The sequence below is a fragment of the Triticum aestivum genome, chromosome 4A (genome assembly GCF_018294505.1).
Source record: "Triticum aestivum cultivar Chinese Spring chromosome 4A, IWGSC CS RefSeq v2.1, whole genome shotgun sequence".
Lineage (NCBI taxonomy): Eukaryota > Viridiplantae > Streptophyta > Magnoliopsida > Poales > Poaceae > Triticum > Triticum aestivum.
In genome coordinates, this window is record NC_057803.1 from 223,386,825 (window position 1) to 223,414,655 (window position 27,831).

Below are 27,831 nucleotides of genomic sequence, written 5' to 3' on the forward strand. Positions count from 1 at the left end.
GCGAGGAGGAAGACGCTAGGGTTTCACACCGCGAATTTCAGAGGGGATCACATATAAATAGGTAGAGGGAGCTAGGAGAGCCCAAATGAGGTGCGGTTTTTGGCCACGCGATCATGATCGAATGACCGAGATGATGGAGAGGTTTTAGGTGGGTTTTGGGCCACTTTGGAAGGGTGTTGGGCTGCAACACACACGAGGCCTTCTCGGTCCCTCGGATAACCATTGGAATATCAAACGAAGTCCAAATGACACGAAACTTGACAGGCGGTCTACCGGTAGTAAACCAAGGCCACATGACAAGTCTTGGTCTAATCCGAAAACTTTTAACGCCCGCACACGAAAAGAGGTAGAAAGGGACACCGGGTGACATAGGAGCGCCGGATTGCAAAACGGACAACGGGGAAAAGGCTCGGATGCATGAGACGAACATGTATGCAAATGAAATGCACATGATGACTTGATATGCAATGCATGACACGCAATCAATGACAATGCAACAACAGCGAATAACTGGAGGACACTTGGCACATCGGTCTCGGGGCGTTACAACACTCCACCACTACGAGAGGATCTCGTCCCGAGATCTAGAATGGCACCGGAGGGACAACAGAAGAGATAAAGAAGAGGTAAAACTAAGTTGCTTCTTAGACAAACGAGTGAAACCCAAGAACCTTGAAAAGGTTGAACAAATTGAAAGAAATAAAACAACGGAGAAGAACAAAGTTGAAAACACTTCGTTTGAAAAGTGAGACAAGGAAGAACAACTTCAAACAGCACTCCGGTTGGAAAGATATGCAAGGCTTGATAAAATGAAAGAACTTGAGCAGCGGGCACACACTTCGGTTAAAAGGATAAGCACGAAAACAACACGATCCAAGATGATGAGAGAAAAGAGTAACATCATAATGGGTCTGGAAAAAACATAAGAATAGAATGGAATGAACAAAGGGAAACAAGATCTTGAGAGAGCACGCTTACAACAAAAGCTAGGACGGAGTTGTTAGAAAAACACCAACGAAAAAAATAAGGTTGATATGGTCTTATGGAATACATCTCCAATTATGAGGTGACAAACTGCCACTCACGGGAAAAAGAATTGGATTGATAAGAACAAGGAGAGGAGAAACTTAATTCACCGGGAGGATAAATGAAGAACTTGGATCATTTATAAGCACCATAGATAGCAACAATCCTTAGGGAAAGCTTTAGGTGAAATATAACCCAAGGTAACTCCAATGACGAGATTGATGGATTTAAAATATCTCATACTTAATAACATGTGAATCATGAAACATGAACTCAAATTATCAAGAATGACATAATACCACCTCCAAAGATACGGTAGAAAGAAATTGCACTCCGGATTGCAAGATGAAGAATGCTTGAGCTTCCTAGAAAAGAATCTCGATGAAAACTTCGAGAAGGAATTAAATCCTTGATGAATCACCATGTCGAGCCTTCATGAAGAACTCCAGTAAACAAAGGAATGAAAAGAAAGAGAAATTGAAAACACAAGGTGAATCCTTGCAATGATTTAGATGGATCTCCATGATAATTAGAGCTTGGAACTCCGGGAAAGAAAAGATAAAGCATCTCGAACCAAGAATGTGATATGATGAACCTCCGGAATAAGGAATTGATAACTTGTGTGAATCAAGAATAAGAATTACATTATGCTTATCCTTCACAAATTAAATTGATGACAACCAATGGATTTGTTTCACTACTTATTCTCGTAGAAAGGATTAAGATAGATATAGCATAACTTGAGAACGTCTTCAACAAGTTACCGGAAGGATTGAGAAGAACGAATGAATATATACGATAACAAATGACGAGAACTCTTGCACGAACCACCGTTAGGATTGACAACGAATAAATAGATATGATAGCAAGGAAGAAAAATCCTGAATAGCCACCGTAAGAATTGGAACTGAACGAAGTAAAGGGATGAATCACCGGTAAGAATTAGCAAATGTACGAAGATACTTGAGACCATATAGATACATGAGAATGAAGGGATCATGAACTGAATAGAGAATATGTGAGCGATGCACCGGTAAGATTGGAGAATGATAACTGAAAGCTGGAATGAATAAATCTGAGATGATGGGCTACGGATGATCAAATTGAAAAGACTCTTGAATTGCTCCGAATAGGTGAAAAGAATTCTCACAATCAAACAATTATGAGAGGAATGCCTCGAACTAGAACCACGAATCTCTGAGAGAATGGATAAGATATGGAGGTAAAACTCTTCTTCGGTCTTCAAATGTTGAGAGTGACGACGAGAAACACCACCGTGAATTGTTGAGATACTCCGAAAGAATCAAAAATGAAGAGATTGAGCCAACAATGAAAAGAATGTGGACGATCTTGGAGAAAAACATAAGACTTATGATAATTCATTCTTACGTCAAACTTGGAAAAGAATTTGAGAATAACTCTGGGAGAATTAGAAGAGTCAGGTAAGATCCTGGAAAAAGACCTGTGGGTTAGGGCCCACTGAAAAGAAACACCGTTGAAATGATTACTTGAAAAAGGAGAATGCACCGGTTGAATTAAATGGTTTGAATAAGATAACATTCTCGAAAGATCTTGAATGAATGAGAATGAAAACTAGCATCTTCTGAGATATCTTCAGTACTCCGGAACAATTGAATAGCGAGAGGTGAATGATTAAGAAGTGCACCGGCATGAGAAAGCATTTGAAATGAGGAAAGGATATGTTCAACAACAAAACTTGAATTTAATTCACCGGAGAAGAAAAGAATGAAGAATGACGATCTTGAAGCTCCATTAGAATCTTCATGAGAATCACCGGATAAGGATATTGACGGAAAAGGAATGAAAAGGCCTCGCATCAATAAGATGGATACATGATTAAGAATTCTGAATCCTTGAAGAAAACAAGGGTGGGAGGGTGGGAAAAAACAAAGGCAACTTGGAGACGAATGAAACAAACACCGTTGAGAAGAACTGATACTTGATCTTGTGGTTGTTGAAATGATCGGATCCACTTGAAGAGAAACACGCCGGTGAAAAGAAATTGAGATGACAAACTCGATGATCGAGAAGGATTCGTATTCACATCAGAGTATAAGAACACCATTTAGGAAAGGCATGGAATCAACATTTGACTTCGAAGCAACTTGAATACCACAACTCAAAAACAAAACAAAGGATTGGCTTGCAGAATAAGCAGGAACAAACATATGATAGAGATTTCGTCCGAAGTTTTCGTGGTGGGGCCTACATGGGCTCGATCGTACAACACCATCATGTACAAGGAAATGCACATGACATACGAAGCGTCCCTGAGTCGGCGTAGCCAAGGACTCTTTAAGACACAACGAGACCATTGTAAAACCAACCGTGAATAGGAGGACCACTAGACGTTGAACCCCAATTTCATATCATACATCTGTCAGAAAGATATCCTAAGAGCTACTTGAATTCCCACTTATAAACTCCTGAAACTTTCCGGTTATGCAATCAGGTGTTGGGGATACAGGGGAAGCATAATATCTCACCCAAAACTACCAAATCCTACATCCAGCTGTATCCATCCTTCAACACATAACCAAGAAACCTTTGGAAATCATCTACCTCAACCTTCAAAAAGCATCTGTTATACGAGTTATGGCAATACTCCCGAACTCCCACCCAGTACTGGGTGGCGTCGAGGTTATCTCACCAACAACTGCATAAAAGAGATTTTCGATGTCGGCGAAACTAATCTCAAGTATTCTAGAACTGCCACGATAAAATTGTGACGACAACATCTCGGAGCTCAACTCCCCGGGACACTGCCACAACCCCTAAATGACAGGAGGCACCAAGAACAATGTTCTCCTCACAAAACCACCGAAACGATTTCAAGATACCCGCGTGATCCTAAATTTTTTTTATTGAAATTTGAGAAGAGAAGAGTCAAAACTCTACGTCAGGATGCCTCACCAGAGCGATGAAGGGACTGAGGAGTAAAAAGAAGTCCTAACTCTCTGATATATATAATTCCTAAATGACTCAAAACATTTTTCTAGACACAATAACGCCAGCGATTCGATCAAGCAGGGGGCTCCTAAGGTCGGGGAAGGCTCTGATACCAACTTGTAACGCCCTCGATGCGGCTATATCTCCCACGTGTCGAAGCACGACTTAGAGGCATAACCGCATTGAAAGCAATGTCGCAAGTGAGGTAATCTTCACACAACCCATGTAATACATAAGGGAAAAGAATACATAGTTGGCTTACAATCGCCACTTCACACAATACATGAATAAAGCATTACATCATCCAAATACAATCAAGGTCTGACTACGGAACCAAAATAAAAGAAGAACCCCAAATGCGACAAGGTCCCCGATCAACCCCAACTGGGCTCCACTATTGATCAACTAAAACAAAACAACACAAAGGACAAGATCTTCATCGAGCTCCTCCTTGAGCTTGGTTGCGTCACCTGCTCGGTAACATCGGTACTTTCAAACTGGTTTTGGAAGTATCTGTGAGTCACGGGGACTCAGCAATCTCACACCCTCGCGATCAAGACTATTTAAGCTTATGGGTAAGGTAAAGGTATGATGTGGAGCTGCAGCAAGTGACTAGCATATATGGTGGCTCACCTATTCGCAAAAGAGAGCGAGAAGAGAAGGCAAAAGCACGGTTGAACAACTATGAGCAAGAAGTGATCCTAGAACAACCTACATCAAGCATAACTCCAACACCGTGTTCACTTCCCAGACTCCGCCGGAAAGAGACCATCACGGTAACACACGAGGTTGATGTATTTTAATTAACGTCAACTTCAGGTTTTCTACAACCGGACGTTAATAAATTCCCATCTGTCCATAACCGCGGGCAAGGCTTTCGAAAGTTCAAAACCCTGTAGGGGTGTCCCAACTTAGCCCGTCACAAGCTCTCACGGTCAATGAAGCATATTCCTTCTAGCGGGAAGACCCGATCAGACTCGGAATCCCGGTTACAAGACATTTCGACAATGGTAAAACAAGACCAGCAAAGCCACCCGAATGTGCCGACAAATCCTGATAGGAGCTGCACATATCTCGTTCTCAGGGCACACCGGATTGTCCAAACTTGCGGCAGGCCAGCCCAGAATTGCCCCTGGTGGCCACCGGCGGCTGACAAGGTGGACCAACACTCAGAGGAGCACTGGCCCGGGGGGGTTAAAATAATGATGACCCTCGAGAGCGCAACTCCAAGGGAAAAGAAAAGTCTAGGTGGTGAATGGTAAAACAAAGGTTGGGCATTGCTGGAGGAGTTTTATTCAAGGCGAACTGTTAAGGGGTTCCCATTATAACTCAACCGCGTAAGGAATGCTAAATCCGGGAACATAACACCGATATGACGGAAACTAGGCCGGCAAGAGTGGAACAAAACACCAGGCATAAGGCCGAGCCTTCCACCCTTTACCAAGTATGTAGATGCATTAATCAAATAGGAGATATTGTGATATCCCAACAAGTAAACATGTTCCCACAAGGAACAACATCTCCATGTTCCAACAAGGAACAAACTTCAATCTTCACCTGCAACTAAAAAGGCTATAAGAGGGGTTGAGCAAAGCGGTAACATAGCCAAACAATGGTTTGCTAGGATAAGGTGGGTTAGAGGCTTAGTTCAACAATATGTGAGGCATGATAAGTAAGTGGTAGGTATTGCAGCATAGGCATAGCAAAAAAGCGAGCATCTAGCAAGCAAAGATAGAAGTGATTTTGAGGGTATGGTCATCTTGCCTGAAATCCCGCAAGGAAGAAGAACGAGTCCACGAAGAAGACAACCGGACATAGTCGAACGGGTCCTCACAATCACGACGTTACCGGAACCAACCCGAAGAAGCAACACCGGAAAGAAGCACACAACATAGTAAACAACCAACACATGAACATGGTATGATATGCGGGATGCAGCATGTGATGCAGATGCATGACTTGCAAAGGAATGATTGAACCTGGCCTCAACATGGAAATCCAAGAGTTCCACTGGAAAGAGGAGGTGATTTCAGTTGAAATCGATATAAAGATCACCGGAATCGGATGCACGGTTTGGAAATGGCAAGCAAAACAAATATGGCACCGGTCTGCGATAATCAGCAAGTAGCCATCTAAATGCATCAAGATAAATATGCTACATCACTCAAACATGGCAAAAAAATACATGGCAGGGAACCACTCATGAAGCTTAACAAAAGATGAACATTGAGCTACGGCTAGTTCATCCATTAACAGGTTCAAACAAGCATGGCAAAAGAGCAAATGATAACAGGTTTCAGACTTAGTGAAATTAACACAAGTCTGGAATTTATCATCAGGTAGCAATCTTTAGAGCATGAAAACTATATGTTACAGGAACATATCGTGGCAAATCAAGGCATGGCATGAAGCTACTCAAAGAACTTAACAAAAGTCCCTTAGTGACCTTGAGCCAAAAGGGATCAGAAAATACAATGGCAATCATGTGAACATGGCAAAAACATAAACAGATAGAGACTTAGTGAAGAACTGGAGCATGCAAATCAGTTAACGAGTAGGCATGTTTACGAGCTCGATGCACTCACTACAGAGCATGGCATGACAAACTAAGCATACACCCATCAAGAAAACATGGCATATAATCTAGACATGGCAAGAACAACAATATAGCATGCACGGATCAATAGCAACATCCTCGGCAAAATCGCTAATAAGTCAACAATCTGCCAGGATTCACGATATAGCAAAACTATAGCTCGATTGACTCAAGCTAGGGTGCTCCATGAATGCAACCAAAGACATTGATGGATAGAGCACCACAACATTAACAAAACATCCTTACTGATCATCCTCAAAAGAGGCACGGATCACTAGGAAACAACATGAACATATGGCATAACGACAAAATCAGGACAAGGACTTAGAGAAATTCTAAGTCCCTGAAATCAGCATTACCGATTACGCTACTTTGCAAGATTGTGCTAGTCACCACACATATCACAAAAATACATGGTAAGCACCTCTGTAAAGATGGCATGGCATATAACAAAACACATGTAGAGCTGAGGATCATATCATGCACACATTAATCATGGCAAAAATGACAAATATCTATTTGACGAAACAGATCTGCCAAGTTCACACATAGCCCTCTTCCAACAGCATTTCAGGCATCAAGATGAGCTCAAAAGAAACTGATGCAATGAGAAGAAATGATGTACTCGTCGAGACGAACATTTTGATATGCTAAACGCACAAAACGGAGCCACGGATGCGGAGTTATGATGCGATGAAAAAAGCTAAAAAAAGAAGGGACTTAGCCATTTTGAGAAACAAACGGGATGAGCGTAGGATACTAATAGACGCATGGGGAGGGACTTAGCGGACTGCTCACCACGGGCCTAGCCCAGTTCGCAGAAGAGGGAGGAGGCAGACGGGCCGAAGGAGATGGGCCGGACTCGAGGCCCACGCGGGAGTCGCTCGCGCAGTCCACGCCGGGGACAGAGGAGGGTCGAGCGCTCCCGATCCTATCGCAGCGAACACGGCGGCGGCGCTCCGGGAATCTGGCGAAGGGCGGTGCTATGGGTGGCGGACCTCCGGATCCCGCCGGATCCGAGACGGAGGGGCCCGTAGGCAGCGGATCCGGACGGCGGTCTTCAGAACGGGCACGGGAAGAGCACCAGCGGTTGACGACGGCGTGCATGGCCGGCGATGGCGACGTTGACTCAAGGTGGCGGGGCAAGGCATGGCACGCCAGCGTGAAGGGCGGCGGCGCTCAGGAAATGGGGAGGCGCGCTGCGGGAAGATGCTCGCGCGCCACGTGTGGGGCGCGATCGTGGTGACCCGGGCCTGGGAGGGCCCCAGATGGGCTAGGCGGGCCACCGGCGGGAGGTGGGAGGTACGGTGAGGTGGCTGGGGTGAGGTGGCGCAAGCTGATTAGAAGAGAGCGGCGGCGGGGCGACGTGGCGCGACGAGGTTGGTCGGAGCGACGTGTCCGGCGGACATGTCCGGCGCGGTTGGACATGTCCGGCGGCGTGAGGAGGAAGACGCTAGGGTTTCGCACCGCGAATTTCGGAGGGAATCACATATAAATAGGTAGAGGGAGCTATGAGAGTCCAAATGAGGTGCGGTTTTCGGCCACGCGATCGTGATCGAACGACCGAGATGATGGAGAGGTCTTAGGTGGGTTTTGGGCCACTTTGGAAGGGTGTTGGGCTGCAACACACACGAGGCCTTCTCGGTCCCTCGGTTAACCGTTCGAATATCGAACGAAGTCCAAATGACACGAAACTTGACAGGCGGTCTACCTGTAGTAATCCAATGACACATGACAAGTCTTGGTCCAATCCGAAAACGTTTAACGCCCGCACACGAAAAGAGGTAGAAAGGGACACCGGGTGACATAGGAGCGCTGGATTGCAAAACAGACAACGGGGAAAAAGCTCGGATGCATGAGACGAACATGTATGCAAATGAAATGCACATGATGACATGATATGCAATGCATGACACACAATCAGTGACAACGCAACAACAGCGAATAACTGGAGGACACCTGGCACATCGGTCTCGGGGCGTTACAGTGTGTTAGGATGACATCACCTTATCGCGTTAAAGACTAATGTTATAACTCTTGGGAGTATGTTCAACCATCATATCTGACTGAGTTTCAGATCTGATTAGTGCCAAGATACCTCAGACTCAGGAGGCCTGAGAAGAAAAGGTGCAACACAATTTGACGAGATGACATTGTAAGATTCTCGGGAAAATGAACTATGGAAGCGAGTTCCGAAACAATAGTTCATCATTAAACCAAGGAGAGGATGGGGAGGTAGCTAATGAATTCAGCGACAATTCATCGAGATTTCTATGAATAAGGTGATAACATTTGTCAAATCAAATGATATAATGATGTATACTCGAGGGAAACATACACAAATAAACATTGATTGAAAGGTGCACTCGAAATATGGGCTTAGGTAGCATGATCAATGTTAGAATGGTGATTTAATTACCAAAAGACTTAGAATGAAGCTATCAACCATTCACTCAAAGCATTAGATTTGTTAGAAGTTTTGACTTCAGGCGTCATAGTTTATTTATCGGTATTCCGGTTAGGAACAATTCGTTGACCAAGAGATAAATGGAGATGGAAAGGAGTATTACAATATCAAGAATTCTTAAAAGGTTGAGCAATTCTCACAACATCCATGACATAAAAGATGGTAATACTCCAAGGTAGAACACACCATAAGTTGGATAGCAAGGAACTCAAGGTAAAACGCAAAACTAGAACAAGTTTTGTGTTGGGAGGGAGATCAATAATGTTATCGATGTTAACACAATTCATCAAGGGGGCAAGCATGGAATTTCTCATCAGGAACTCAATGTTCGCCTCGGAAGAAGTTAAAATGTTGACGATGGTCACGACACCTTTATCGAGAGGTTTCACGAAGATGTAATCGATAGGCGATGACATCAAGTCAAAGGAATGATGAAGCGAAAAGTTATTGGAACTAGGGGTACGACACAAACTCGAAATCAAGCTTGTTGTTCAAGGTGAAACGATATGACGAGGCAGATTGACATAAGCTTAGCTCATCATCGAAAATTTGCTCCAAGAAGAAGGGCTAGGTAGCATAGTCAAAAATTTGCATGATAATGATATGTCCAATCAGGCTAGGAATGACTTGAAGGGTTATTAAACTCATAAGAAACGAAAATTGCTTAGAGTTAATGAATCAGATTATAGACTCGATTCACTATCGGTGTCCCTGAGTGTCTAACAACTCAGAAACCGGGGAAAAATTGGAATCGGTGAGAAATAATACTTGATGAAGGACTCTAAGAAGTAATATGGTTTTGTGATTTTATTGAGATACCACGGGGTAATACTCGAAGGTAGAACATCATAGAAGTTGCAGAGGTGTATTGATCTGCAGAAGACAAGTGCTTTAACTAGTCCGAGAAATGGAATCAAGGAGAAAATATGATCGGAACAATGATTGCAAAGCATCAATTCACAGATACCAAATGATATTATATCAAGGGAATAGTTATTATTATAAGAAGCTTCCATGATAGGACATACATCGTGTCCATGGGCATGAACACAAAGTTCAAGGTTGACTCCCACTTCTTCAGTGTATAACCTTTCATTCACTTCTTGTCAAGCTTCAGGTCGTCTATCTTCTCCAGCAGTGTGTCCAGCTCTCCCTCGTGCTTGATGCGAGCGTCCTGGAGCTCCTCCTCTAGCTCGGCCTTGCGGATCATGAGGTTCTTGATGACGACCATGTTGTCGGACAGCTCCAGCTCTATCATATGAATGTGCTCCTCCATGTCCTGGATATGGGATGCTATCGTCTCGTCTTCCAAGGTACGCACCACATCTCCATCTGCGTCGTGGCGTCCGTACATCACGAAGGAGGTCCTCTTGAGGTCTTCGTCATACACCTCCCGAATGCGTCCGAGAGCAATGTGAGCAGCGATACCCCTGCCCAAGCCGCATGTTACGGTATCCACATGGAAATCAATGGGCTTGGTGCAGTTTTCGAGGATGCATCCGGGGATATGAGCATCGATCCTCCAACGTGTCTCCTCGGGCAGGGTGGTTGTGAAGGTTCTAGTGAATGTGGGAAGCCCAATCTTCAGGTGCTTCGTGATCTTCACCAGCTACCTTCCGAATGGCATGGTCTCATCGGGCTGCTCGAACTCAATAAGGGCGGACGACATCTACATTTTGAAAAAAGAGAAGAAATTAGTATTGAAGTAGAGAAGGTACAAGACCAAAGGATATATATGGAAAATGAAAACTATAGTTTTTATCCTATGGCTTTTCTCCATTTCTAGGGGTCGCGTCCTATAGTCAATGTGTGCTCTGATACCATCTTGTAGCGACCCGACTCGGTAAGAGTCGAAGTCTCTGTGCTTACCGTGCTAGTCCCTGGATCGACTTGCTAGCACACACAGTACTCGATGAAATAACAGAAATAACACACATCTCTTTATTACATTGATAGTCCAGGAGCAATACATTTATTACAAAATAGGGCATAAAGCCAATAAGCAAATACTGTGGAAGCAAAGAAGTAAATGAGTCCAACTCCACGAGCAAGGTTGAGTGTAGAACATCGACCTATCGCACCTTAATCCTCGTTGGATATATTTGCAACGTGATAAGTTGCAGCCAAATGGGTCAGTACATTGAATGTACTGGCAAGTCACATCATAGTGTAATGAACCTACTTTTACATGCAGTTTGGCTGGTGGAAAGCTCTAAGTTTAGTTTTTTTGCATAAAGCTAGTTTTTCCCTATTAGAAAAGATTGTTATTCTACTACTACACATTTGCATAGGACGAGTTGGCAAATCCAACTCCATCCGTCCCCAAGTTTCATTTAAAACCCAACTGTTTAATTAAAGGTGAGGAGATCTCCCGGCATTTCCACTACTACATGCTCAAGTTGTCCGTAACCGGGGACACGGCTAATCTATTAGGTTGAAAACTCTGTAGAGGTTGTGCACTTTTCCCCACAAGACTCGACCACCTCCATGATCGGAAGATCGAGACATAGCCTTTCGAAAATGTTCCCCCTTAACCCACGGATAGGCCGGTACACCTACATCATTCTACATCTGCTAGCCCATCCCGGAAGGGGTCACACTAACTACTCAACTAAGCCAGAGCCCATATTGGCTTGTGGCTGCACAGGTAAGCTTCTAGACATGAGAATACGATTGATCTCTTTGAGCCTGAGCGGACGGTCCACTAGTGGTGCACTAGCATGGATTTCCCATGCGTGCCCCACTGTACTTCGCCACCATTCCCACAAGTTTCCGCCCAAGTAGTTCATTATTTCACTTAGGTCTTATTTACTACATTGTCACTCATCTCTCACAATGATCACTCCCCAATCCACGTCTACTTAGCATAGCAACATAAAGTAAAATGATGGTGACAAAGTTATATGGTTCAGACCTACCTCAATGAACTACTGGGTGAAAAGCAAAGTCATGTGGCACCAGTTTCCTACGATGCACTCCTAGCGCAAAGAACTAAGTGCATAATAAAAACATAGGTAATGAAACATGATCAAGATGCAACTTGCCTTGGTACTGCTGGTTGAATTCTAAAGACTGATAATATTGTGCTTCGCACTCCGGGCAATCTATCGCAAGGAAGATAAACAAACATAAGCAACAATCCAAAGACCAAAAGAACATGCATAGCAAAAAGTCTCGGAAAAACCAAATGAACATACAACACACTAAGCTACTATAGAAATATTCTAAGTGCAAAACAACATAGTCCTATGGTTCAAGGAATGATGTGAAGTATAGTGCATACTATGCATACTAGTAAAAATATTAAAGGGCTGAATCTAGTGTGTGAAAATTATTGTGACAAAGGTCCAGGTGATAGGGCTTTGCTACGGTGACAGCATGCAAAAGGAATCAACTTAATCGGAGCTACGGTTTGGGAGATATGGCTATTTGAAGTTTGAATTCGAATCTGAATAAATTCAAATTTGAATCTAACAAAAGTTTGCAAAAATTATTCTACTGGATAGATCTAAACAATACGAAGAATTTGCCGCTGGTTTCATCGAGTTTGGATCTATGGTTTAAAAGTTATGGCTAATCTAAGATCAGTGACTAATCTGCTATTTACAGGGACTAAATGGTGAAGAAAACTACTGCAAACAGGTCCCTGGCCACGTGGCGGCTCCTGGGCTGGCCGAGCAGCGTCCGCTGCGGAGACTGTACATCGAACGGCCGCCAAATAAGAAAAACAGTTGCAGCGGCTAACTAAATAAAAACCGACGCTCGGTTTAAATAAAACCGCACGGTCTAAAGGAAACCGACCGATAGTTTTTAAAATAAAAACCGCGGTTAACCGCGTACCGGTTCAACTAAAAAAGCAACTAACCTAATCTAATCTAGGCCGTTGGTATCCGATCTAACAAGCGAGGGTGGGGCGGCGACTTACAGCGGGTGGTGGTGGCCGGCGACGAGCAGAGGACGGCGGCGCGACGTTGGGTGATGGCGGGGCAGCGGCTACGGCAGTCCTCGGTGTCAGGGAAGAAGACGGGGAGGTGCGGCGCGGCTTGGGCATCCAGATGGTGGCGTCGGGGCTCCTCAGGGGCGTCGGGGTCGACGAGGCAAAGGCGGCGGCGCTCCGTGGGCTCCGGCGAGGTCGGGCGTCGTCGGGCGTCGTCTCCGGTGGCACCTAGGCGAGAAAAAGATGTCAACAAGATGCGCGAGTTCACGATGGCAAGATTGACGAAGGAACAAGGGCTCGAGGTGGTTTACTGGCAGCAGAATGCTCCGGCGAGGTCCGTTTAGCCGGCGAGATCCAAGCGGCGACTGCGGGCGGTAGGGGCGGCGTGGGAAGAAGCGGGGCGGCGAGATCGACAGAGGGGAGCCCGGGGCATTTATAGGCGAGGGGAGGGCGTGCGTGCGGGTGTCGCGGGAGCGCGGCAGCGAGCTCATCCGAGCGGCGCAAGCGGGAGGTTGGGGGAGATGAGGTGGAGCGGGGCCCACCAGTCAGTGGCGGCGGCGGTAGCGAGCGAGGGCGGGCGCGAAGCGGTCGACCGGTGCGGGAGGTTTCGGGCACTAGGGGCGCTTGCCTTGGGCCAAATGGCCAACTGGGCCGGTTGTGGCGCTCCTGGGCCGAACCCAGTTTCGGTCCAGGCTGCGGTGAGTGCGTGCGTGCGTGTTTTTTTTAACTGGAGACTAAAGTGCTCATAACTAATTCAAAAGAATTTCTGAAAACACCAAATAAATTTCTAAAATAACTACGTAATATTTAGAGCCTAATGAACATTAACTTAAGCACAGAACATTTTGAAAATAATTTTCCTAATGCAACTAATGCACTTTTTGCAAATAAAATAAATACCAAACAACTCCAAAACTTAAAGTAATATTCAAAATAAAATTTCCCACTCTTTTTATATTTTGAGGAAGTCATCTTATCCCCTCTCATTTGTTTTTCTCGGGTGGAAAACTATTATTTGAATATTTCAAAAACTCCAAAATGCAAAGAAATATGATATGCATTGAATGATTCTATTAACATCCAAATTAATAAATATTGGGATGTTACAGCTGGATAAAGAAAGAGGAACTAATTAGGTGTTCGGCCCCCCTCCCCGAAGCCCCAGCAGATCCCGTATTAACAAGGATGCTCGCCCCGGCACCATACTAGATGCCTGCGAAGGAGGACAAGACAGGGAGCGGGAGGACCAAAGAGGGCCTCTGTCCCGAAGATATTTTAGACGCCGTGTCCGGGGAGATGAAAATCCCATCGCCCGAAGGCAAAAGTAAAGGGGAAGCCAACATTCATTCCCCCCATGGAAAGAAAAGGGCCGTCTCCGAAGATTGGGAAGAAAAGGCTGCCAAGCGAGGCAAGATGCCCCTGTCGGGCGGCTCGGGCTTGAAGGACGACATTATCGCGCAGTCCTCCAGTGCGGCCAAGCCTAAGTGGTAAGCAAACAAGGTCATTTTACGCATACCCCATTCCTCCCCTGTGACCAATGTAGATTCTTTGCAGCTCGGCACACAATCTTTCTCAGCAATCGTCTTCCTCAGGAGACCTTCTCCCAGAGATGATGGAAAGCGAGACGCCTCCACCAGTCTCCTCGCCCAATAAGATGGATGACCTCAAGGTGCCGTCCCAGAGGGTCTCTCCTGATCCGCAAGCGATGCAAAGGGTGATGGAAACACGAACCGAAGCTGATGCTTCGGTAGCCCAGTGTCTGGGGACCAACAATGAAGGCCACGGACTGTCTGGCTTTCAGCCGGAGACAACTCTAGGGGTGAATGAACGGATCCCTTTGAAGGGAGGCCGTGTTGCTACGGCTGCTTCTGCAGACCCAGAAACGCCGGATATATTAACGAACATGTTGTGACAGGCGTCCGTCTCCGAAGACCATCGTAACTTGATGGGTACGGTGGTTAAAAAGGTCCTGTCCGTGAAAAGCGGATTGAATGAAGCCTTCACAAGCCTGCTAAGAGGTTTTGAGGTTTGTGTTGTAATGCTTTCAATTGTGTTTATTCACAAAATAGTCCTATGTATAGATAGTAGCCCTTGAGACTCTGATAGGCTCCCTGAGGGAGGCAATCAGAGGATCAAAAATATTTATCCAGGAAATAATATGACTACTTGTAACACAAGCTATTACTTCCCCTGCAACTGGTCGATCCGCGGAGGTTGCAGATCTGCAGCAGAAGATTGATGAGGTGGAAGATGACATCATCCTAATCAACAAGCATCTTGACGAGGCGCAAGGTATGTTTTGGGGTCAGCCAGTATATTTATGCATGATAACATGAGCGTGAAGCTGGAATTGTATACTGAGACATGCGTAACTACAGATGGTGCCGCTGCGGTGGAGGCCCTGCGGGCTGAGCTTGTCCTTGCCAAGGAACAAACCTGGATGAGTAATCTGGCTGCCCATAGGGCGACTGAAGAATTAAAAACCGAACAGGTTGTTCGGTGCCAATGTGAGGAAAGAATTACTACCATGGTGCGCAAACTTGAGGAGACCACCGTCAGGTGCGAATTCCTTGAGAAGGATAACAAGGCCAGAACGGCCGATCTCGACAAGGCCTTGCAAGCAGGGAAAGAAGCTTGGTCTCAGTCTAGAGCAGCTGGGAAGAGATCCGGCAAGCTGGGGAGATAGCGGCTGGTAAGCCTTTCCTATTACAGACGAAGTTCGGCAATCCAAAGTATTCCCCGCTTAACCAAATGTGGAGTTCTCCGAACCCTTTTTTAGACGTGCCGAAGAGTGCCTCCGATGCGTCGCAATTTTACCAAGTGCAGGAAGGGTGTGCCACGGAGCAGCTTTTTTGGTCACAATTTGGCACGCCGAAGCATCAGTTGTTATTAAATGAACAGATGGCCCAATGGGCCGAGCTCCACAGGATGTCTAGTTCCGCCATGAAGGATGTCATAGTCTGGTTGTGGCCTATGGAGCCCATTCCGAATAGTTACTATGGTTTGGTGTAGCGGCTTGTGGATGCGGTGCCGCGTATCGATGCCGTGAAGCGTTCAATGTGCATTGAAGGTGCACGGATGGCCTTTTCCCGTGTCAAAAGATACTGGGCCAAGATGAAGGCCACTGACATTGCCACGAGGAGTCCCCCCAAGGGTAAGGACCATCACACACCCGAACATTATTTCGAGGACGTCTTAGAGGGTGCCCGCTTGATAGAAGGTTAGTGCTCGAAAGATATGATATTTGAATGAAATGTATTGAATTGTAAAAGACAGTATGATGATAATATTAAGATTTTTGCTTAAAAGTTTTAGGTTCCTCCTGTGCGGCCATTGGTTGCATAATCTAAAAGTTTTCCAGTCGTCGGCTTCATCCCCCACGTAGAAAATATGGGGGTGTTCGGGAAAGCATACGATCACTCTTAACCCAACGTCTTGGTCCATGAATGGCGGTGTCAATGTGGTGAACGAGGCAACCGAATTATATAGGGCGTTAACACTTTCACTTAGCCATAGGAGTTTTATGGTGGGTTTACGATATAAACCCTGGTGTGTACGCTGTTATCACAATGTGGTGCATTCACACGTATAGCCTAAATAAAGGTCCTTCGTAAATACGGAGGGAATCACTAAAGATTCCGATAAGTCATCGAGTGGTTGACCAGCTCTCGCTGCATCATGACAGTCAGTTTTCGGCTTTCTCTACTGAGGTGCTCGCCTAGGCAAACCAGGGCACAATCATAGTAGTTCTCCCTTTACTACCTTAGCAGATAGAGCAGAACGTAAGGTAGCAAGCACAGGAGCCGGGCAACCCAACTATTGACCCAAGACATGATTCGGAGCTGATGCATATAAGGCCAAACTCGCGACGCCAAAGTATGCTATAAAGCTATTCGGACTTATTGGCAATTTTAGTTTGTTCCCATATTGAGCACCTGGCGGGGCATGTGAAATAACACAAGGAGCAAAATACATTTTTTTAGAGAAAAGTGAATACATGATATAAATTATATTCACTAGAAATTGAGTGACATGCCAATCATTGTTTTGTATATAATAATGCCACGACCCTGGCTATTTGACACACCAAGGGTCAATGGCTTAGGTAGAAGGCACTTTACATGCTCTCAAAATAGAGAGTACGGTCTAAAAAGTTGTTTTGGACCTCCTAGCACACGTCTGCGCCGCCTTTCCTAGATGAAGGGGCTCCTTAAAGGGAGTAGCTTTTGGAAGAATGTACAGACCGGAACTACGAAGGAGTCGGCGAGATGACCAACCTACGAGTCACCTATGATAAAAGGATAATGAAAAAAAATAAAAAGTCATCAGAAAAGAATTGAAAAGAACGGAGTGATAGAAGACTTGTAGGCCCATCCGTATTATGCCTCCGCCGATGTCCATGGTATTTTGAGTGCATAGTTATGTATGCGTGTTATGGATTTCGCAGGTGTATGAGGTGGACGGCGAAGGCCGAACTGCTAGTCCAGCTCCATAATTGGCCGGTCCTTCTGAATGGTGATCGGCGGCTTAATGGCCAACAAGGTATGCAATTTAATATGGCCGACTTGTACTCCGGGTGGAGGGAATGTAGTGTGATCCTCAGTCCGGAGGGAATATGTCTCATGCTCCTCTGTAGGGGCATGTCTTATGTATACGATGTTCACCGTTTTTACCTCGGGGGGAATTGCTTCTAACCCCCGGTATTTTTTTGGTGAATCTCTTCGTCATCACTATCATTGGGAGGTCTTTTCCCCTTATGTTCGGTGTTGAGCCTACCGGCCTGTTGGAAGACCCAACAGCTTCTGTTGGTGTGAGTGGCTGGCTTATTGGGATTGCCATGAATCTGGCAGGGTCAATCCAATATCTTTTCTAAGGTGGATGGCTCGTCTCTATTTGCCTTGAATGGCTTTTTCCGTTGACCGGGTTTGGGGCTGCTAAATCCGGCGTTGACCGCTGTGTCTCGCATTCTCTCATTATAATTGTGGCATTTGTGTTTGCTGCGCTGTGGTTTGCCATTGTCGTCTCGTACTTCGGAAGTACCCGGATCGCTGGCACTGTTGCTTCTACGAGCGAGCCAGTTGTCTTCTCCCGCACAAAAGCGGGTCATCAGAGCGATAAGGGCTGACATGGATTTTGGTATTTCTTGACCGATGTGGTGGCGAGCCACTAGTCCCGTACGCTGTGTTTGAAGGCCGCTAGGGCTTCCGTGTCTGGACAGTTGACAATTTGGTTCCTTTTAACTAAGAACCTACTCCAGAGCTTCCTGGCTGACTCTCCGGGTTGTTGAACTATATGGCTTAAGTCATCGGCGTCTGGTGGCCGTACATATGTGCCTTGGAAGTTGTCGTGGAAGGCATCTTCCAAATCCTCCCGGCTACTAATAGAGTCTTCGAGTAGACTGTTCAACCAGTGTTGAGCTGGACCTTTGAGTTTTAACGGGAGGTATTTGATGGCATGAAGGTCATCTCTGCGATCCATGTGGATATGGAGAAGGAAGTCCTCGATCCACACCACGGGAGAAGTTGTTCCATCATATTATTCGATATTCACGGGTTTAAACCCTTCTGGGAATTCGTGCTCCATTACCTCGTCTGTGTAGCAAAGAGGGTGGGAGGCACCTCTATGTTGGGCCACCTTGCGACGTAGCTCTGATGGAGTCCGTCTGCGGTTTTCGGCCCTGGTGTGACTAGGCTTGTCACGTCCGAATAGATAGCCGGTGTCACGTGTCGGGCACGTCCTCGCGATCTGTAGACTGATCTGGTATGTCCTGCTCTATTGTCCCGGTCCGGCTGAAGGTCATATGTCTGACCTCAAGCTATGTTGTCTCTGCCTTTATGGTGAGGAGGGGCGGGCTAGTGTTCCGATTGAGTTGCCTCTTTGTCCCGACCACGTAGTGCTCGGTTAGCCGCATTGTGCGGCGATGGTATGGGCTCCGATGTCTCGTCATCAAACTGAGGTAGCAATTTGCGCTTCGGGTAAATTTTCACTGGGCACTTGGGGCCGTATTCCTCGGCTGGTAAGACATCAGTCCATCTATTGTTGAGCAGATCTTGGTCAGCTTGAAGCTGCTGCTGCTTCTTTTTCAGGCACCTTGCAGTGCCTATTAGCCAACGCTTAAAGCGCTCCTACTCCTGTGGCTCCTCAGGCAAGATAAAATCCTCGCTGCCGTGACTCACCTCATCCTCAGAGAGTGGAAGATAATTACTGTCCTCCGAGTCATCATTTATGGCCTGTTCATCAGGGCTAACTTGCTTGTTTTCCCGATCATCCTATTCGGCAGTTCGTTCATCGGGATCTTCTCCATCTTCGGCACCGTCTGAAGTGTTGTCCTCTCCTATCTCCGTATCGCCGTTTATTTCATGACGTGACTTAGAGCGGCACTGCTGATGCTGGTGTTTTGGTTGTATAACAGGAGGCTTGTCCTCAACTAGATCTGCTTTCTCATTGTCGTTAGTCTTAGGTGTATCCACCATGTATACGTCATAGGAAGAGGTGGTTGTCCGGCGTTCGCTAAACATCGGGTCTTGGTCCGGTTCATTATTGGCATTGTCGTCCATACCGTAAATGTCTTTGGAGCCGTAGCTGAGCGAGTTAATTGAGTATTCGACAGTGTGCATGAAGTGGGCGGTGGGTGGGAAGCAAAATTCTCCGTTATCAATCTCAAGTTCGAACAGGATGGAGTTCGGCTGTGAGCCCCCCGCTAAGGATAGTGCTCTTACTGAGTTTAGCACGTCACCCAGAGGCGAGTGCCAGAAAATGTCCGCGGCACTGAATTCGGTGATCTATGATTGATCATGACCGATATGCATGGACGCGCATAGTTCGGAACCTATAGCCGGAGACGGGTGCGTAGTTTCGGTGACATAGATGTCTCTTGAAGTTACATTTGTGTGCGGCTCCAATGCCGCTGAGACCACAAATTCCGCGACGGGGTTGAGCATCCCATCTTCACATGGTGCGATCTGCTCCGGATCTATGGCTGGAGCAGCCACCGATACTACTTCCTGCGTGTGGACCGATGACAGATTTAGGTCATGTTCATCGTGGTGGCAGAGAGCAGCTGCCGTGGTCTCTAATCCATCGAAGATCAAGTCTCCACAGATATCTGCGACGTAGTTCAAGTTTCCTAATCTGACCTGGTGGCCAGGGGCGTAGCTTTCGACCTGCTCCAGATGGCCAAGCGAGTTGGCCCGCATTGCGAAGCCGCCGAACACGAAGATCTATCCGGGGAGGAATACTTTTCCTTGGACAACATCGTTGTAGATGATTGAAGGAGACATCAAACATTTTGAGGACGGCACAGTGGAACTCTCAATGAAAGCACCAATGTTGGTGCCAAAACTGGCGGATCTCGGGTAGGGGGTCCCGAACTATGTGTCTAGGATCAATGGTAACAGGAGACGGGGGACACAATGTTTACCTAGGTTCGGGCCCTCTCTATGGAGGTAATATCCTACTTCCTGCTTGATTGATCTTGATGAATATAAGTATTACAAGAGTTGATCTACCACGAGATCGTAATGGCTAAACCCTAAAAGTCTAGTCAGGCTATGATTATTCGGGGGGTTTCTACGGTCCTAGCCCTCCGGTTTATATAGACACGGGAGGGGTCTTGGGTTACACAAGGTCGGTTACAAAGAAAGGAATCTTCATAGTCGACGCCAAGCTTGCCTTCCACGCCAAGGAGAGTCCTATCCGGACACGGGTAAAGTCTTCGGTCTCCATATCTTCACGGCCCAACAGTCCGCCTCATATCAATAGGTCGGATGCCCGAGGACCCCTTAGTCCAGGACTCCCTCAGCGGTTACCTCTATGCCAGGACTTGATGCCCTGCCAGAGTTTGTCGCCGCATGGTAGGCTCGGTGTCCATGGCAACATCCTTGCCAGCGGCTCTTGGGAGCTCGGTAGGAAAGTACTTGCCGGGGCCTGATTTCCTTCGCTTGTTTTGCTTTGTTGATGGTTCAATGGATGGTTGAGTTAACCGAAGCACAAAAGTTCCTGGTTCCACAGGTAGTTTGAGGGCAGCGCATTTTGACAGGTAGTCGGCGATGTTGTTCTCCACTCGGGGGACATGCTCCGCTTGTATACCGTCAAAATGCTCCTTCAGCTTCCTCACCTCATCTACGTAGGCCTCCATCAATGGGCTTTGATAGTCTTTGTTAACTTGCTTGACGACAAGCTATGAATCACCCCTGACGATGAGCTTCTTGGTCCAGAGGTTTGCCGTGATCCTGACACCGGCAAGCAACCCCTCGTATTCAACAGTGTTGTTCGTCGACATCTCCCTGGGAAAGTGCATCTGGACTACATACTTGAGGTGCTCTCCGGTGGGTGCAAGAGTAGCACGCCAGCACCAGCGCATTGCAGCGAGAAAGCCCCGTCAAAGTACATAATCCAGTTGCGACTTGTTTCCTTGCCGGGGAGAGTGGTCTCCTGGATCTCTTCATCGGGCGATGAGGTCTCTGCAATGAACTCCGCCAGGACTCTACTATGGATTGTCAAAGTACTTTCGAACTTCAAACCAAAGCTTGACAGTTCCAAGTCCCATTCCACAATCCTCCCAGTTGCGTCTGGGTTAGGCAATATCCGTTGCAAGGGGAGGCGGGTGACGATGATGATTTTGTGGGCTTGGAAGTAATGATACAGCTTCCTCGAGGCCAGAAGGAGGCCGAAGAGCAGTTTCTGCAAGCCGGAGTACCTTGATCTAGCCCCCTACAAGAGGGAGCTGACAAAGTAAACCGTGTGTCGCATCATCTTCTTCTTCTGCACCACTCCCTTTAGTTGCGTCGCTTCTACTTCACCAGCGCTAGACTCTGCCGTGGGCCTTGCCTTATGGTACCAGGCCCAGCCGGGGGGAGCTCTGGTTTGCCATCCGCCAACCCTGCTGTTGCCACTGCCTCTTCGTGAACCTCCCTCTATGCCACTAGTGCGGCACTGACCACTTGGTTCGTTGCCGCTAGATATAGCAGCAACGGTTCTTGTGGTTTAGGCGCAACCAGTATTGGTGTAGAGGAGAGGTACTTCTTCCAATCCTGCAGGGCTGCCTCGGCCTTTGGGGTCCATTCCATTGGGCCTGCCTTCTTCAAGATTTTGAAAAAGGGGAGGGCACGCTCAGCAGACTTGGAGATGAACCTGCTCATGGCGGCAACACAGCCAGTGAGCCGACGCACATCCTTGATCTGCCTAGGCACCTCAATTTGCTCAATGGCCTTGATCTTGTCTGGATTTACCTCGATCCCATGCTGTGATACAAAGAACTCGAGGAGCTTGCTGTACGGAACACCGAAGACATACTTCCTAGGATTCAGCTTGAGGTTGACCTTGCGCAAATTTGCAAACGTCTTTTCGAAATCTTGTATGAGCGTTGCCTTGTCCTTGGTTTTAACCACTATGTCATCCATATAAGCTTCCAATTTGGACTACTCTTGCAAACGTTGAGCCAACACTCTTCAACCCGAAAGGCACTCGTAAGAAACAATACGTACCACATGGGGTGATGAATGTTGTCTTCTCTACATCTTCTTTCGCCATGATGATCTGGTGGTATCCTGGGTCGGCATCAAGGAACGATAACAAGTCACACCCAGCCGTGGAGTCAACAATCTGGTCAATGCGTGTCAATGGGAAAGGGTCCTTCGGACAGACCTTATTGATATCTCTGTAATCAATACATAGCCTCCACTTCCCATTTGCCTTGCGCACCACCACCGGATTGGCCAACCATGTCGGATGAAGTACTCTCCTCACTAGGCTTGCCGCTTCTAACTTCCTGATCTCCTCCGTGATGAACTCCTGCAGGAAGGTGACGAGCACGCCTTCCTATTTGCTGTCGAGGGAGGAGCTTATGGTGAAAGCCCCTCCCGTGCCATCCTCCTTGACAGACACCTTCTTGGTCTCTTGTGGTGCAGCTCTGGATTTCTTGCTCTTGCCGGTAGAGCCGTCTGGCACGTCCTCGACGGGAGCACAGCAGTCCGAAGAGGTGCACTTGCCGGAGTGCGTGCGAGAGGTCTTGCCGGTCTCCTTCCCTCCCGGGGCCTCATTGGCAGGAGCAAGTGCCTTGGCGGTAGTTGCTGCAACTGCCTCCCAGTAGAGTTGGTCAGCGTAGATCAGCGCATACTTCTTGTCGGAGGGGACAGTGATGATTTTCATCAGCCCAGGCATCTTCAGCGTGTTGTAGGCGTAATGTGAGGCCGCCATGAACTTAGGTAGCGTCGGGTGGTCGAAGATCCCGTTGTAGGGCAAGGGGATCTCGGCTACATTGAAAACAATCCTCTCTGTCCTGTAGTTTAACTCCCATCCAAACGTCATGGGCAGCGTGACCTTGCCCTTCGGCTGACTCCTTCCCGGGTTGACCCATTGAAATGTGCCCGTCTCTTCTAGGTCTCCATCGGGAATCTGCAGCCTTTTGATCACAATAGGCGAGATCAAGTTCAGACGGGCCCCGCCGTCAACTATCATTTTTTTCACCTTGAGGTTGCGTATCGTTGGCGAGACCAACAACGGCAAACACCCGACCACTGTTGTGCGATCAGGGTGATCCTCGGTGTCAAAAATGATAGGCGTGCTGGACCACTTCAGTAGCTTTTGGGCGTCGAATGATGGTTCCGCTGCTATGATCTCACGCGCCCACTGCTTGAGCTGGCGGTAAGCGGTGTGCAGCGAGGCGCCACCGTCAATGTACATGGCCTCTGTAGCCTTCTGGAACGCATGCTCGCTGGACTCGTCATCCTCGTCATGACTGTCGTCTTCCTACTTCTTGTCGCGGCCCCGGGCAGGCCTCTCTTGCTGGTTATCCTTGCCGCGGTGTCCCCCTTGGCCGCCACACTTCTTGCCGGATCATTCGACACCATCCTAACCCTTCTCCTTGTCCCGCCTCTCATACTCAGCTTTTTGCTTCTCAGCAAGCAGCTCAACTTGTCGGCAATTCTGGAGGTCGTGGCCCTTGGTGCGGTGGATCTTGCAGTACTACTTGTCGGAGCCTCCTGGCTTGTCGGTAGCCGCCAAGGCCCGGCAAGCGGCGCACCCGGCAATTTCCTTGTCGGGTCTTCTGCCTTGGCCTTCTTAGCAGCGCCGGTATCCTCAGATCCCTCAACGGCAAGCACAGTCTTACCCTTGCACTTCCTGTTGTGGCGCCGGCCCTTCTTCGTCGGGGCGGCTGTGTCTTCGTCTGTGGAGTCGGTTTCCACACCAGCGTCCATGCTGGGGGTACTTCCTCCCCTCTTCAGCTCGAGCACACCTATCGGCCAGAACATAAAGTTTGGCTACATCTTTGACCTTGTTCATCGCCAGCTCTTCACGCATCTTATGGTTGCGCACATTCTGATAGAATGCACTGATCACGGTGACGGGATGAACATCCAGGATGTTGTACTGCACCCGACTGAACCTCTGTATGTACTTGCGCAGGTTTTTACCTTCCTTCTGGGGGATAATATGCAAATCGCTTGCCTGGCCATGAGCTTGGTGGCCTCCAGTGAAGGCGCCAACGAGCTCATGACACAAATCCGGCCAAGAAGAAATGGAATCCGCCGACAAGTGCATCAGCCATGACATGACATTGGGTTTAAGCGCTAGGCGGAAGTAATTGGCAAGCACCTTGTCGTCGCGAGTACCAGTAGTTTGCATCGCGATGGTGTAGATGCTGAGGAACTCCGATGGGTGAGTCTTGCTGCCGTACTTCTCGCCAACGTCGGGCTTCAACGTGCGGTGGGAGGGCCACTGGAACTACCACAACTCACGGGTAAAGGCTGGGCAACCCACCTCGTAGGGTAGGCCGCCAGAGCCTCCCGGTGTTGGGTGGTCCATAGTGGGCCCCGCCCGCCTATCTAATTGGTGGCGAGCATCGCGCCGGCGCTCGATGGTGGTTCGAGCATCTTCATGGGCTCGCTCCCGAAGAACTTGGCACTGATCGTGGTGGGTCCGTGGGTCGGATGATGCGATGGACATGTTATCACAAGCGCCATCACGACGGACCGACACCCGCGGTGGCTTGCGTGGGGGAGGAGAGTGCACCGTGGCCGCAGCACCTCCGGCCCTACCACTGCTGGCATGCGGTGGCTCGATGGAGCATCGGCCTGAGGGCCCTGCTGGTCGCGGCTCATCTTTGTTGGCAGCGCCGACGAGGCTCCGGATGGTAGCTCTCCACTCGTCGAACTTTTCCGCAGCAGGAGGAAAGTCGAGGGGCAACTACGTGCGCGCCAAAGCTTCTGCTGGTGTGGGTGGCGGCGAAAGCTGCATGGACCGTGATGCAATCCGCCTTTTAACCACGTTAGAAGGAGCTCTATCACGGCCTTGCAGTTGTGCGCCATTTTCGCTAGCGCCTCAGCGTGCATACTGGCCTCGTACATCCTGCGAATGAGGCGCAGGACTCTTCCCACGACGGCGCCCGGGGTCACCGGCGTGGTGACGCTGCTTGTCGCGCACAACCTGGGAAGAGCGCATCGTGGGCACCGGTGTAGGCGTCTTGGAAGTCACCGCGCCGCCCTTGGAGGGCCCCGCGCCCCCTGCATGGGGCCTGGCTCCGTCTTTGGATTTGGCGGTGTGCGGCCCGTTGTCTCGTGCACAGACGACGCCGCTCGCCAAGCTTTGACTGCAGGAGCAATGTGGGTGTTCGCGGGCCGCGCCTCGGCTCCTGTCCGCGACCGCCCCACCAGTCGCCCGCACTGGTACGGGATGTTCGGCTCCCCATGAACCGATCGCCGTGATCATCTTCTTCTTGGGATCCATGGCGATGAAGAACTGCTAAGCTAACTGCTAGACCGGATTTTCACAGATGCGCCCCCTACCTGCCGCACCAGAGATGTCGATGGGAACGACACCTATGGGATCACTGGGACCTCTTCTGTGGTTGGCGGGCGCGGAGTTGTGCGAACAACGGGTCTAGTAGCTAGCACGAGGATTGTTTACCCAGGTTCGGGCCGCATGGATGCGTAATACCCTAGTCATGCTTTGGTTCTTGAGCTTCCTTTATAGTAAAAAAGGTGTCGCCACGGTGGCACAGAGGAGGTGGAAAGGTAAACAGTGTATAAGCTTGTCGCCTGTCATTATGGGACAAGGTGCATTGAATGCACTCCTTAGGTGTCCCGTTGGTTTATTGGGGATGGTAGGAAGGCCCGTCCCATCCGTCGTTGTTCCGTCTCGCTCCGACGCGCATCCGGGCCAACGAGGCATGCATCGCCACATAAGCTGGCAGGCTGCTGAGATGGCATGGTGGTAGGGTCTTCACGAAGATCTACATGCCACCACGTAGGTGTTTTCTGAGTTGGCCTGGAGGCCGTGCGTCGCCACGCAGGTGCCTGCCCAGCTGGTTGGGCTGGCAGCTGCATGCGAACATCAGCGGGGTCTTGGCAGATGTGGGCCTAGCTGTGGCCCCGCAGCTGTCCTCGGCAAAGGCCTTGATGGGGCCTTGGCAAGGGTCTTGTCGTGGCATCGCGGTCGTCCCCGGCAAGGATCTTGCCGGGGGTCTCGTGGATTTCCTCGGCAAGGATCGTGCCGAGTATCATCGTCTTCTGATCCTCATCTGATCTTTTGTGCCTATAATCTACTCAAAGATCTGCATGCCACCACGGAGGTACCTCCCGAGCCTTGGTTCCAATGTGGTTGATGGTGTTGGAACCCTTGGGCTCAAGGGTGGTGCGCTCTATTAGCATTGGGCAAGTTGCCCCGGCAAGGCTCTTGCTGGGGCTGCGGAGGCCGCCACGGCAAGGGCCTTGCCGAGGGAGTCCACCTTGCCCTCTTCTCTTCGTGTCTCTAGTCTTGGCGTTGTTCTGGTTGTCTTGTGCTTCTGCTCCCTCTGCCCCGCTAGGTGTGGCCGTAGGCGCGGCTCTAACTGTCCGTGCACAAGTAAAGGGGTACAAAAGAGAGCCCCTACTTTTATGCACCGACACTATCTCTATAGTAATCATGTGGTGTGATGTTAAGGTAATACATGAATGATGGTTTAAGTTGGCAACAATCATGATTGTATATTTTTACTGAAATAGAGAAATGAATTCAAATTTAGTTCGAATTGCAGTGATAGTATAGACATTTGGAATGCATAAAATGTTGGTATGAGTAGGTTACATGCATTATACAGCTATCAAAAAAATTTAATTGGACATAACATGGATTCATAGCTTTGAATAGCATTTGTATAGTAAAACGGGACAAGACTCTCTCTTCGTGTGGTGTGAATAGTTTTAGTTTTTTCGTTGACGGAAGTGTGAATTGATTTGGTATGTACAAGTACAATATTACACGTTAGGTTTCTCCCTAAAATTCAACCTGCGCCTTGTTATATCTTGAAAATTCAGATATCATGCTCCCAAAACTGGCGCCTTCACAACCCACGCCTTGCTATCCCGAAATTACAACGCGTGCGAAAACTCCCTCCACTTGCTAAATCCCAACACATGAAATCCCCTTTTCTAACCCTGAGCCGAAAGGGCCGCTAGTTCAAATTGGTAGGGGTACCTTTGTAACACACCCTACATTTTGGACAAGCGCGTCCCTAAGTCATGGTTCCCCCTCCCATCGCCTCCTTTTCGTCATTCAAAATCCTAGGCCGACATAACCTCTCCACTCTAGCCGTGAAACCCTACCCTCCTCTGTCCGCCACCTCACCGCTGCCCTGCCAGAGCCTCCTCCCCGACGATGTTGTCCATCGCAATAGCTCGACGTCCCTCGTCCACCTCCCCGGATGAGGATCTCGTCCATCTCGTCGTCTCACCAGTTCAGCCGCCCCATCCTCCACCTCCAAGGAGCTGCTCCGACAATCGCCTCGTCTATCGCGGCTGCTCCATCCCCACAGCACCGCCTTAACCTCCTCCACCAGAACCGCAACATCCTCACCGA